Source organism: Mesoplodon densirostris, chromosome 7, assembly GCF_025265405.1.
Source record: "Mesoplodon densirostris isolate mMesDen1 chromosome 7, mMesDen1 primary haplotype, whole genome shotgun sequence".
Taxonomy (NCBI): domain Eukaryota; kingdom Metazoa; phylum Chordata; class Mammalia; order Artiodactyla; family Ziphiidae; genus Mesoplodon; species Mesoplodon densirostris.
In genome coordinates, this window is record NC_082667.1 from 59,141,449 (window position 1) to 59,154,413 (window position 12,965).

General features: G+C 38.7%; 1 pseudogene; it reads right to left on the minus strand.

Moving 5' to 3' along the window:
* Positions 1 to 2,143: 2,143 nt before the first annotated feature.
* Positions 2,144 to 2,337, minus strand: LOC132494426 (H/ACA ribonucleoprotein complex subunit 3-like; annotated as a pseudogene).
* Between the last annotated feature and the right edge of the window lie 10,628 nt (positions 2,338 to 12,965).

Below are 12,965 nucleotides of genomic sequence, written 5' to 3' on the forward strand. Positions count from 1 at the left end.
TTGGCTCTACATTAGATGCTTGTATCTTATTCATTTTATATCTTCTACTTCGTGCCTCTTAATCCCCTTAACCTATCTTGTCCCTTCCCCACCCCCTCCACAATGGTGACCACTAGTTTGTTCTCTATATCTGTGTCTGTTTCTGTTTCTTGTTATATTCATTTGCTTATTTTTTAGTTTCCACATATAAGTGAAAACACAGGATTTGATTTATTTCACTAAGCATAATACCCTCTAGCTCCAGCCATGTTGTTGCAAATCCTTTTAAATAATTTTTAAGTGGCATTAATTACATTCACAGTGTAGTGTAACTGTCACCATTATCTGTTTCCAAAATTTTTTATCACCTCAAATAGAAACCCTACCATTTGGCAATAACTCCACATTACCCCATTTCACCAGCCCCTGGTAGTCTCTTTGAACTTGCCTTTACTAGGCAATTCACGTAAGTGGAATCATGCAATATTTGTCCTTTTATATCTGACTTACTTCCTCAGTATAATGTTTTCAAGGTTCATCCATATTGTAGCATGTATCAGTACTTCATTCCATTTTATGGCTTAATAAAATTCCATTGTATGGTTATATCATAATTTGTTTTTCCATTTATTAGCTAGCTGATGGACACTTGGGTTGTTTCTACCTTTTGGCTATTGTGAATAATGCTGCTATGAAAACTCCCATACAAGTATTTTGTTTGATTCCCTGCTTTCAATTCTTTTGAGTATATACTTAGGAGTAGGACTGTTGGGTCATATGGTAATTCTATGTTTTAACTTTTTGAGGACCTGTCATACTGTTTTCCACAGCAGCTGTACCATTTTACACTCCCATCAAAAATAGATAAGGGGGGACTTCCGTGGTGGTGCAGTGGTTAAGAATCCGCCTGCCAATGCACGGGCATGAGTTCGATCCCTGGTCCAGGAAAATCCCACATGCTGCTGAGCAACTAATCCCCTGCGCCGCAAGTAGTGAGCCTGCGTGCCACAACTACTGAAGCCCGTGCACCTAGAGCCCTGCTCTGCAACAAGAGAAGCCACTGCAATGAGAAGCCTGCTTACCACAATGAAGGATAGCTCCCACTCGCTGCAACTAGGGAAAGCCTGCACACAGCAACAAAGACCTAATGCAGCCAAAAACTAAATAAAATTAAAAAAAAAAACAATGGATAAGGGTTCCAATTTCTCTACATCCTCATGAAAACTTGTTATTTTCCAGTTTTTATTTTATTTTATTTTATTTATTTATTTAACATAAATAAGCAGGATCAACAAGCAGGATCCTGGCTTACTTCAGGACATAAAGTTTATAGAACGGGCCTTTAATTCATGGCCTTGGATACCAAGATTTTAGAAATCTCAATCTTTACTGGCTGAGTTACATGAAGGGCTCCCTGTTGAGGCCAAGAGCCAAAATGTCAATTTCACTTAAATTTTTTTTCTACCAGTGTACATTAATAGAAATGTCCTTGCAAAATTTGACTTTAAAAAAAATTGGGCACATATGTCTGAAGTTTAAAATCATTTTATTCAACAAATATGTACAGAGAACTTTAGGTCTGTTACCGTCTTTATTCTTATTTTGTTCATTAATTTGTAAAGTAAATATTATGAATTTCTCTTTCTCTGAGATTTACATGTTGCTCTCTATTAAGGCTTGAACAAGGCTAGTCCTTCCAGCCTGTGTCCAAGTCAAGATGAAATGTGGTGTATATGTAGTGCCAATGCTTCCCCATCACATTCATTTCTGGACATCTTTAGGTAGCTTTTTTTTTTCCTTCAAGACTATAAGGTTTGGGATAGAGAGCAATTAGAAATTACAAGGATAGGAGGGATTTTTAGACCCTGTCCTAATTGGAGTAGGTGGTAATGTTGGTGGGGTCCTATTATGTTTTTTTTTCTTCAAATCATTTTAATAACCTGGCACTGATTCAAAGTATAAGAAGATTCAAACGTCTTCCCTTTAAAGGGGATGCTACCATGATTGCCTCACAACAAGCATGATCGAAGGCAATCATGAGACTGGATTCCAAAGAGCAAGGGTCGTAGGAAAGCTCCAAGGCTCACAGATTGAAGAGCTTGGTTTCAGAAAGTCTCTTGAGGGTGAGCAGACAGCAGAAGAGACCTGAAATTTTAAGAGGTCCTCAGAGGACGGGGTGCAATTGCTGGGTCACGAGCACCTTAAGGCATGCCTTGATGGTAATTTGGTGTCAAGAGTATTTGTCATCTGGGAGAACTGAGCAGGATGGGCCACGCAGGTCTGTTGTCTCATAGGATCAAGCTTCTTCAGCGAATAGATCCGGTCTCCCTGCTCATTGAGATAATACTGGAGAAACATGACCACACCAAAGCCAGAGGGTCCAATTCCGTCTGCCCATACTATGTTGTGCTTTAAAAAAAATATGGAAGTTTTTACTTTTGGAAATTAAAAAAAAAGAATCTGTCCAAAATAGAAGCTGCATTCACTAAGCAGTCAATTCTATAAGTGAAGAAATTGCCAATTTAAGAAAATTTATTTATTTATTTTGGCTGCACCATGTCTTAGCTTCAACACGCGGGATCTTCCTTGCGGCATGCAGGATCTTTAGTTGTGGCACGCAGGCTATTAGTTCTGGCCTGCAAGCTTCTTTAGTTGCAGCATGATGACACTTAATTGCGGCATGCATGTGGGATCTAGTTTCCCGACAAGAGATCGAACCCAGGTCCCCTGCATTGGGAGCATGGAGTCTTACCCACTGGACCACCAGGGAAGTCCCAGAAATTGCCAATTATAATGTTCTCTCTTTCAAACCTTTCCACAAACCTTCCCACCCCTTGAGCCAATCTTCTATCAGAATTACCTTTAAAAATAAACAGACCAGGGCTTCCCTGGTGGGGCAGTGGTTGAGAGTCCGCCTGCCGATGCAGGGGACACGGGTTCGTTACCCGGTCCGGGAAGATCCCACATGGCCACTGAGCCTGCGCGCCCGGAGCCTATGTTCCGCAGTGGGAGAGGCCACGACAGTGAGAGGCCCGTGTACCGCAAAAAAAATAAAAAATAAAAAAATAAACAGACCTGAAAGAAAAGTGTATCTAAATATGATTTTTGTACCTGCAGAGCATATCTCTTCTAAAGAACATATAAAAGGCATAATAATTATCTCCTTTGCTCCTTCCCAAATTTTCTGCAACTAGGAATTATAGTGAGTATTTTACTCTATCCTCTCTAAAAATCAGACAATTATAGTATGTGTTTTCTAGTTCAGTCTCTCTGTTGAGCATGTGAGATTGCTTGGTTCTAAAGCCTTTGGATTAGGTCGGTCTCACTGCTAAAGAAAGAAACCCTTAGCCAGTCTGTGGGGCTGCAAGATCTGATTTCTTACTAGAGGTTACTCATAATTAGAGTTGCAAGATTTAGCAAACAAAAATAAGGATGCCCAGTTAAATTTGAATATAGAATTTAAAATTCTAATTTAATTTGGCATCCAGTATTTTATCTGGCAACCCAATCTAATTAATACACCAATATTATGCACTCATTATTTCAACTTAATATGTTTTTATTGAACACCCCTAGAGTGAAACACTGGGCTAGGCTTTGTAGGTCAAACCGCAGGTAAAATGTGTGTCCTCAAAGAATTTATAATATTGGAAGATATAAGGCAGAACACTGAAATTACATTTTAGTAAAACACTGGGCTGGGCTTTGTAGGTCAAACCGCAGGTAAAATGTGTGTCCTCAAAGAATTTATAATATTGGAAGATATAAGGCAGAACACTGAAATTACATGTAAACAAATGAAAACTACATGTATAATAATGTTACTATATAGAGCTGCCTGTCAGTCTCTCTGTAGTTTGTTTCTTTGAATGTTGAGTATTGGTCCCTTTCAGGTATTTGTATTTGGAAGAACAGAGTCCTTCCCCTGTAGTAAAGCTCTGTCTTGGAATTAGCATGACTTTTGCCTGTTCATTGCTACCAAAGCATAAATACCTGGTATTGAACAGGACTGTTCAATATTTTAACTCTATACAGCAAAGTGAAAAATTAGAAAGCTAGACACTTAAATGCTCTTTTTTCATTATAATTTCAAGCTTGCTTTATCTTAATTTGTGATTGATATTTAATCAGTAGTGGTTTGTTATACTTTGAGCTTTTGGGTTTGCCTTCTGTTAAGAATTTAATGGAATTTAATGACTCTAAGCAAACACTTAAGAAGATGATACTTAAAGGAAGCCTATGACCCCTTTGCAATGGATGAATTGTTTTGCAATGTGAGCAATTTCATTCTCTAATTTATGAGTTTATAAGTAAAATGGGTTAATAGTTCAGATACTAATGTTAAGTTTTCTATCAAATAATACAAAAGGGATGTTATCCCAAGGGGAAAAGAGTAACATCTCTATATAAACATTTTTTTTTGCATCTTTCCCTCCAAATGATAACTATTTACTGAGTTCTTTCTCTGTGCAGGCACTATGTTACATGCTTTACAGACATCATTTAATTTAATTCTGATGGAGAAACCAAGGCTAGAGAGGTTGGAGATGTGACCCAACATTTTTTTAGGATATCTGGTGATCTTGTAAACACTAACAACAGAAAGCACAACTGCATGCAACATTTTGCTTAAATGAAGAGTTTTAAAGCACTCAATTTTTAAAAGAGAGATCCGAGTTAAATACAAGAAAAAACTTCCTGATAATGAAGAACTGGAATGGGGAGAGTGGAGAGATTTTCTTCACTATATAGTATACTAAAGGATCAGTTGATGTTTATATGCCTAGAAGCTGATAGAGATGAATAAGCGCTACAGATATTCTCTGAGCTCAGTAGTTATGGGAAAAGGACTTTGCCTGGAGACGAGAGAGGGGACTTGTATCCGCTGTGTGTTGTTCCCTTTCCAGCTTCAATCCTATGTCCACCTACTGTGGAAACTTGCATGGTAATTGCTACTTCTAAAACAATAAATAATAATTATCTACCTCTAGCTATTGGATTCTTACTTCAATGAAATATGTGTAAAACTAAACTCACTATCTTCCTACCTTTCTTGACCTTGTATGCCCCACTTCTTTATTTGCTACCTTCTTTTTTCTTTCCTTCTCTTCAGAACAAAGTTCCTTAGATGAGAGTCTTCACTTCTTGCCTCCATTTCTTTTTTTTTTTTTCCCTCCATTTCTTAGTCTCCCATTTCCTCTTAAACCCAAGAGTGGCTTCTCTCCTCCTCTCTCCATTGAAACTTCTTTGACTCAGGACAGTGACCTTTTAAAAAAGGAAAACTTTATTGAAATATAATTTACATATGATAAAGTCACTCATTTTAAGTGGCTTAATTATAATTCAGCGATTTTTATTAAATTTACAACATTGTACAATCATCACCACAATCAAATCTGAAAACATTTCTATTGCCTTGAAAAGAGCCCTGGGCCCATTTGCAGTCACTCACCTTTTGAGAACAGATTCAGTGTATGATTTTCAGTCCACAACTTACTTAACTGCTCTGAATACATTTGGCCCTACTGACCATACCTTTCCTTTTGAAACTTTCTCTTCCCTTCTTTCTAGCCATCACTTTCTCCTGGTTTCTCTCCTAATTTTTTGATAATTCTTCACAGATTACTTTCTCTGCCAAGCTTTATTATTTTTAAAAATATTTATTTATTTATGTATTTGGTTGCACCGGGTCTTAGTTGCGGCACGCAGGATCTTCCTTGCCACGTGCGGAATTTTTGTCACGGTATGAGGGATCTGTTTCCCTGACCAGGGATTGAACCCCGGCCCCCTGCACTGAGAGCTCGTAGTCTTAGGCACTGGACCACCCGGGAAGTCCCTGCCTTACTTAAAATTTATTTATTTATTTATTTATTTATTTATTTATATCTGCATTAGGTCTTTGTTGCTGCGTGTGGGCTCTCTCTAGTTGCGGTGAGCGGGGGCTACTCTTCCCTGCGGTGTGCTGGCTTCTCACCGCGGTGGCTTCTCTTGCTGCAGAGCACCGGCTCTAGGCACGCGGGCTTTAGTAGTTGTGGCATGCGGGCTCAGTAGTTGTGGCTCCTGGGCTCTACAGCACAGGCTCAGTAGTTGTGGCCAACAGGCTTAGCTGCTCCACGGCATGTGGGATCTTCCCGGACCAGGGATCGAACCTGTGTCCCCTGCATTGGCAGGTGGATTCTTAACCACTGCGTCACCAGGGAAGTCCCCGTGCCTTACTTTAACTATTTTTGTTCCATCGAGTTCTGTCCTGGCCTTTCAGCCTACACCTACTTAAGTGATTATATTCATCCTCATGGCTACAACTGCCATCTGTAATCCAATTACTCCAAAATTTCTATTTCCAGCTTAGACTTGTGCCCTGAGCTCCAGTCTGGTATAGTATAGTAAAACTACTTATCATCAACAGTGGTTCTTCTCTTGGGCTCTTGCTATAATAAAATGCAAACAGAAAACTCATCAAATTAGCAGATAAATCCTGTTCCTCTTGGAGGAGGAAATTAAGACTCACCTATATTGTATTAAGTATCAAAGTGCTGGATGAAATATGAAATATACATATGATCGCTGAAGTCTACAGACAATAATATACTCTTCTTGTCAGATCTTGCAAGTAAAATAGAATTTTAATGTACCTGCTACTCTATTACTTCATTCTAGCTTACATTTTTACATATGTGTCTCACCAGGAGATTGATATAAACTCAAGAGCAGGGACCGAATCTTTTTCTGCTTTGTCTTTCCAGTAAGAAAGCACAGTGCTTGGTATAAAGTAGGTAAAAGTATTGTAGAATGAATAAATGAATGTATCAGGGCAGAACATACTTGAAACTGAACTGGTGTGTTAGTGTAGTGTACATTGGTGGTGGACTACCAAAGGTCATTTTCCATCTTTTCTTCCTTATTACAAAATTGTAATTTTTTTGTAATAATCCATCTCCCTCCACATAGCCATACACTTTTGTATTTATCATAGAAATCCTACTTCTCTTGCCAGTGACAGATTTAGGATGGCTATATGAAGAAATTCGTGCCAGTAAGATGTAATGGGCAAAGAAGATATACAGATTGCCAACAAACACATGAAAGAACACTCAACACCATTAATCATTAGAGAAATGCAAATCAAAACTACAATGAGATATCATCTCACACCAGTCAGAATGGCCATCATCAAAAAATGTACAAACAATAAATGCTGGAGAGGGTGTGGAGAAAAGGGAGCCCTCTTGCACTGTTGGTGGGAATGTAAATTGATACAGCCACTATGGAGAACAGTATGGAGGTTCCTTAAAAAACTAAAAATAGAACTACCATTCGACCCAGCAATCCCACTACTGGGTATATACCCTGAGAAAACCATAATTCAAAAAGAGTCATGTACCACAATGTTCATTGCAGCTCTATTTACAATAGCCAGGACATGGAAGCAACCTAAGTGTCCATCAACAGATGAATGGATAAAGAAAATGTGGCACATATATACAATGGAATATTACTCAGCTGTAAAAAGAAATGAAATTGAGTTATTTGTAGTGAGGTGGATGGACCTAGAGTCTGTCATACAGAGTGAAGTAAGTCAGAAAGAGAAAAACAAATACCGTATGCTAACACATATATATGGAATCTAAAAAAAAAAAAAAAAAGGTCATGAAGAACCTAGGGGCAGGACGAGAATAAAAACGCAGACCTACCAGAGAAAGGACTTGAGGACATGGGGAGGGGGAAGGGTAAGCTGGGACGAAGTGAGAGAGTGGCATGGACATATATACACTACCAAATGTAAAACCAGTAGCTAGTGGGAAGCAGCCGCATAGCACAGGGAGATCAGCTCGGTGCTTTGTGACCATCTAGAGGGGTGGGATAGGGAGGGTGGCAGGGAGGTAGATGCAAGAGGGAAGACATATGGGGATATATGTATATGTATAGCTGATTCACTTTGTTATAAAGCAGAAACTAACACACCATTGTAAAGCAATTATACTCCAATAAAGATGTTAAAAAAAAAAGAAAGATGTAATGGGGAGTCTGCTGGGGAGATTCTGGGGAAAGTTTTTCACTTATAAATAGAGATACATCGGGGAATTCCCTAGCGGCCCAGTGGTTAGGACTCTGAACTCTCACTGCCCAGGGCCCAGATTCAATCCCTGGTTAGGGAACTAAGATCCCACAAGCCACATGGCAGGGCCAAAAAAGATAAAAAGAGTTGCAGCGAGGCATCTTCTTTCTTTGGACTTTATAGTGTCTAGAAGTGTCATCTTGAACTATGACAGCCATCTTGTGAATACTGGGGATGCTAGTATCTAAGGACAAAGTCAATAAACCGAGGAAAGCAGAACAGAAAGACAGAAGAAGGTGGTCTTTGCCGACATTGCTGGATGGAAATTAACCAACTCTGAAGGTGCCCTAACTTGGGACTTCATTATGTGACTTGCCCTACTATTTAAACTATTTAGAGTTGAGTTTTCTATTTCTTCTAGTTGAAAGAACCTTAACCAATAATTTTAGTAAACAGATAACACAGCAAATAACCTATATGGGTTTTTTTTCCTTATTAGACTACAATAGAGTGTGGACAAAGAGCACATGTCGATCCTGTTGTCATCTCTGTTGTCTGTGTTGGACTCCAGCTGTAATGTAGATGTTCTTACAAACCTCCTCTGAAAAAGACCCTTTCCACACTAACCTTGATAGTCTCAGATCTAGGCAACAAAAACAATAATAGGCATGTCAGGTGAAGCCAGGAAGACATATTTTAGGGTCAGTGCTGTATGGAAACTTCTTGCTTCTACTGATGAAAATAATGAGAATTTTCAGGCTGATTCTACCACTCATTGCTGGCACTATTTAGCCCCGGGGGAGAATTCTAATGGTAATTATATTCAGGAGACTTTAAGATATATATTGACACTGGTTCTTTGTAGTTATTATGATATTATTTATACAAGTTTCAGTACTTTTACCTTTTTCTCCTCCCTTTCCATCTATTCAAATTCTGCCTGTATGCCAAGATGCAGCTGAGATTTCACACTTGTCATAAACACAATGCACCATGATGTAACTCTGATGTACCAAAATACCTATATTTCTGAGCATCAAATACCTACAAGACCCTGGAGGTATGTTATACATATAAGGTACAACCCTACCTTGCATAGCTTATGATCTAATTGACAAACTAGGACACAAAGAAAGTATGGAGTAGCATACTGATTCTCAAACTTAGGGTGCATAAAAGTCCACTTGTTACACCTGTTAAAAATCAGTTTCCTAGGCCATACCTTCAGAGATTTTGACTCAGTAGTTTCAGCTTGGCGTTCCATAATCTTTATTTTTGACAAAATCCTCAGATTGATTTTGACTGTAGGTGTAATGAGACTCTCTATTGGAGAACATTGTGGAGTGGAGAGAGTGACAATTTTGTGTTTCTTTGGACTGTGGTGCCATGCTGAAATGGGCCTGTGGTAGGAGTATAAAAGCATATATTCATTCAGATTATCTTAATAGTGGTAACGGTGAAAATGGAGCTAATTGTAACAGAGAGATGTTAAAGAGATAGCTTTCACAGGGTTTGGTGACTAATTACATATGAATGACACAGAAGAAGAAAAGGTCTAGGATAACAGTAAATATCCTGATTTAAGTGATTCCCATCTCTTGTTGGCTCTATGACTGATTCCCTTATTCCCTAAACTTTAAATGAAGATGATAATATCTACTTCATAGCGTTATTATGAAGTATAAATAAATTAGGGTGTTTAATAAATACTCAAAAATATTTAGTTTTCTAAAAGAAGTTTAATAACAATAGAAGGTAGCATATGGTTAATGCTTAATGAAGGACTGGTGCAAACTATAAGAATTAAAGGAGTCATGGAGGAGGAAAGATCATTGTGGTCTGGCATGAAGAATCTCAGTACTTTAAAAAATTCAATTACATTTTTAAATTTTGAGGTTTTTTTAGATTTTTTTTAAGTTAATTAATTTATTTATTTTTGGCTGTGTTGGGTCTTTGTTGCTGCGTGGCAACAAAGTTTTCTAGTTGTGGCGAGCGGGGGCTACTCTTCGTTGTGGTGAACAGGTTTCTCATTGCAGTGGCTTCTCTTGCTGCGGAGCACGGGCTCTAGGCACGCAGGCTTCAGTAGTTGTGGCACACGGGCTCAGTAGCTGTAGTTCGCGGGCTCTAGGGTGCAGGCTCAGTAGTTGTGACGCACAGGCTTAGTTGCTCTGCGGCATGTGGGATCTTCCCCCACCAGGGTTCGAACCTGTGTCCCCTGCATTGGCAGGTGGATTCTTAACCACTGTGCTACCAGGCCTAGATTTATTTTTTATTGAGGGAACATTGGTTTATAACATTATATAAATTTCAAATCCAAAGAAGAAGGAACGAGGAAATCCAAAAAAGAGGGGATATATGTATACATATAGCTGATTCAATTTGTTGTACAGTAGAAACTAACACAACGTTGTAAAGCAACTATACTCCAATAAAAATTTAAAAATAAATAAATAAATTTCAAGTGTACAGCCTTTCATTTCTATTTCGGTATACCTCACAGCATGCTCAGAGCACTTCCTTCTGTCACCATAGAAGGTGAGTCCCTTTATCCGTTTTGCCCTCTGCCCCATCGCCTTTGGTAACCCCTACTCCATTCTCTATATCTATGACTTTGTTTTTGTCTGCTTTGGTTTGTTCATTTATTTTGTTTTGAGTTTTTAAAAAATATTCTATATATGAATGAAATCATACAGTATTTGTCTTTCTCCATGTGACTTATATCACTTAGCATAATACCCTCAAGGTCCATCCATGTTGTCACAAATGGCAAGATTTCATCTTTTTTATGGTTGAGTAGTATTCATATATATACATATATATGAATATATATATCTATCTTACATCTTCTTTATCCCTTCATCCATTGATGGGCACTTAGCTTGTTTCCATACCTTGACTCTTGTAAATAATGCTGCAATGAACAAAGAGGTGCATATATCTTTTTGAATTAGTGTTTTCATGTTCTTTGGATAAATACCCAGAGGTGGGATAGTTGGATCATATGGTAGTTCTATTCTTAATTTTTTGAGGAATCTCCATACTGTTTTCCACAGTAGCTGTACCAATTTACATTACCCCCAACTGTGCACAAGGGTTCCCATTTCTCCACATCCTCACCAACACTTGCTATATCTTGCCTTTTTGATAATAGTCATTCTAACAGTTGTGAGGTGATATCTCCTTGTAGTTTTCATTTACATTTCCCTAATAATTTGTACTGTTGAACATCTTTTCCCGTACCAGTTGGCCATCTGTTTGTCTTCTCTGGAAAAATGTCTATTCAGCTACTCTGCCCATTTTTAAATTGGGTTGCTTGTTTTTTTGTTGTTGAATTGTATAAGTTCTTTATATATTTTGGGTATAAACCCCTATTGAATACTTCATTTGCAAATATCTTCTCCCGTTCAGTAGGTTGTCATTTTGTGTTTGTCTTGTTTTGTTTTGGCTGAGTTGGGTCTTCGTTGCTGCATGCAGGCTTTCTCTAGTTGCAGCAAGCAGGGACTACTCTTTGTTGCAGTGTGTGGGCTTCTCATTGCAGTGGCTTCTCTTGTTGCGGAGCACAGGCTCTAGGTGTGCAGACTTCAGTAGTTTTAGCATGCGGGATCAGTAGTTGCAGCACATGGGCACTAGAGTGTATGGGCTTCTGTAGTTGCAACACGCGGGCTCAGTAGTTGTGGCTCGCGGGCTCTAGAGCACAGGCTTAGTAGTAGTGGCGCACAGGCTTAGTTGCTCTGCGGCATGTGGGATCTTCCTGGACCAGGGATTGAACCTGTGTCCCCTACATTAGCAGGAAGATTCTTAACCACTGCACCACCAGGGAAGTCCCTGTCATTGTGTTTTGTTGATAGTTTCTTTTGCTGTGCAGAAGCTTTTTAGTTTGCTGTAGTCCCATTTGTTTATTTTTTTGTTTCCCTTGCCTGAGTAGACTCATCTAGAAAGATACTGCTAAGACAAATGTCAAAGAAAGTATACCTATGTTTTCTTCTTGGAGTTTTATTGTTTCAGGTCTTACATTCAAGTCTTTAATCCATTTTGAGTTGATTTTTGTGTATGGTGTGGGATAGTTGTCTAGTTTCATTTTTTTTGCATGTGACTGTCCAGTTTTCCCAACACCATTTATAAAATTCAATTACGTTTAATTCAAGTGTATATATGCATAGTTTTAAAAAGTCTAATAGTGCTAAAATGCTATTTTTCATTTGTCTAGTTTTTTTGCACTTGTTGGCAAGTTTTCCTTCAACTCCATTTTCTGTATGGTTAAATTTAACTACATCCTGCTGCTCTGTCTGGGTTGGTTACTCTCTAGACTTTTTTTGCTTTTCCTAGGAATACCTTTTACTTCTTTCCTGTGTAAGATCTACTATTTCTAGATCTATAACTTACTTTTCTTTGGTTTAACTCCTTGTTTGGCTTCTTCAATAGCTTTTTGGAAAAGAGTGAATTTTTGAGACCTTGTACATCTGGAAATATTTTACTCTACCTGCACATTTAAATGATAGTTTGCCTGGGAATAGAATTCTAGTTTGAAAATCTTTTCACTTAGAAGTTTCTTTGTTTTTTTCCCCAATTTCCAATGTTATTATTGAGAACACTGATGCCTTTTAATTTATTTTATATTTTTGGCCGTGCCACGTGTTAGTTGCAGCATGTGGGATCTTCGTTGAGGCATGCAGTTTTCTCTCTCTAGTTGTGGCACAAGGGCTCCAGAGCACGTGGGCTCTGTAGTTTGCAGCACGTGGGCTCTCTACTTGAGGTGCACAAGCTCAGCAGTTGTGGCACGCAGGTTTAGTTACCCCGAGGCATGGGGGATCCCCGTTCCCCAACCAGGGATCGAACCCTCATCCCCTGCATCGGAAGATGGACTCTTCACCACTGGACCACCAGGGAAGTCTCCCTTTTCTGGTTTTTAATCCTTTTGATATGTCCTGTT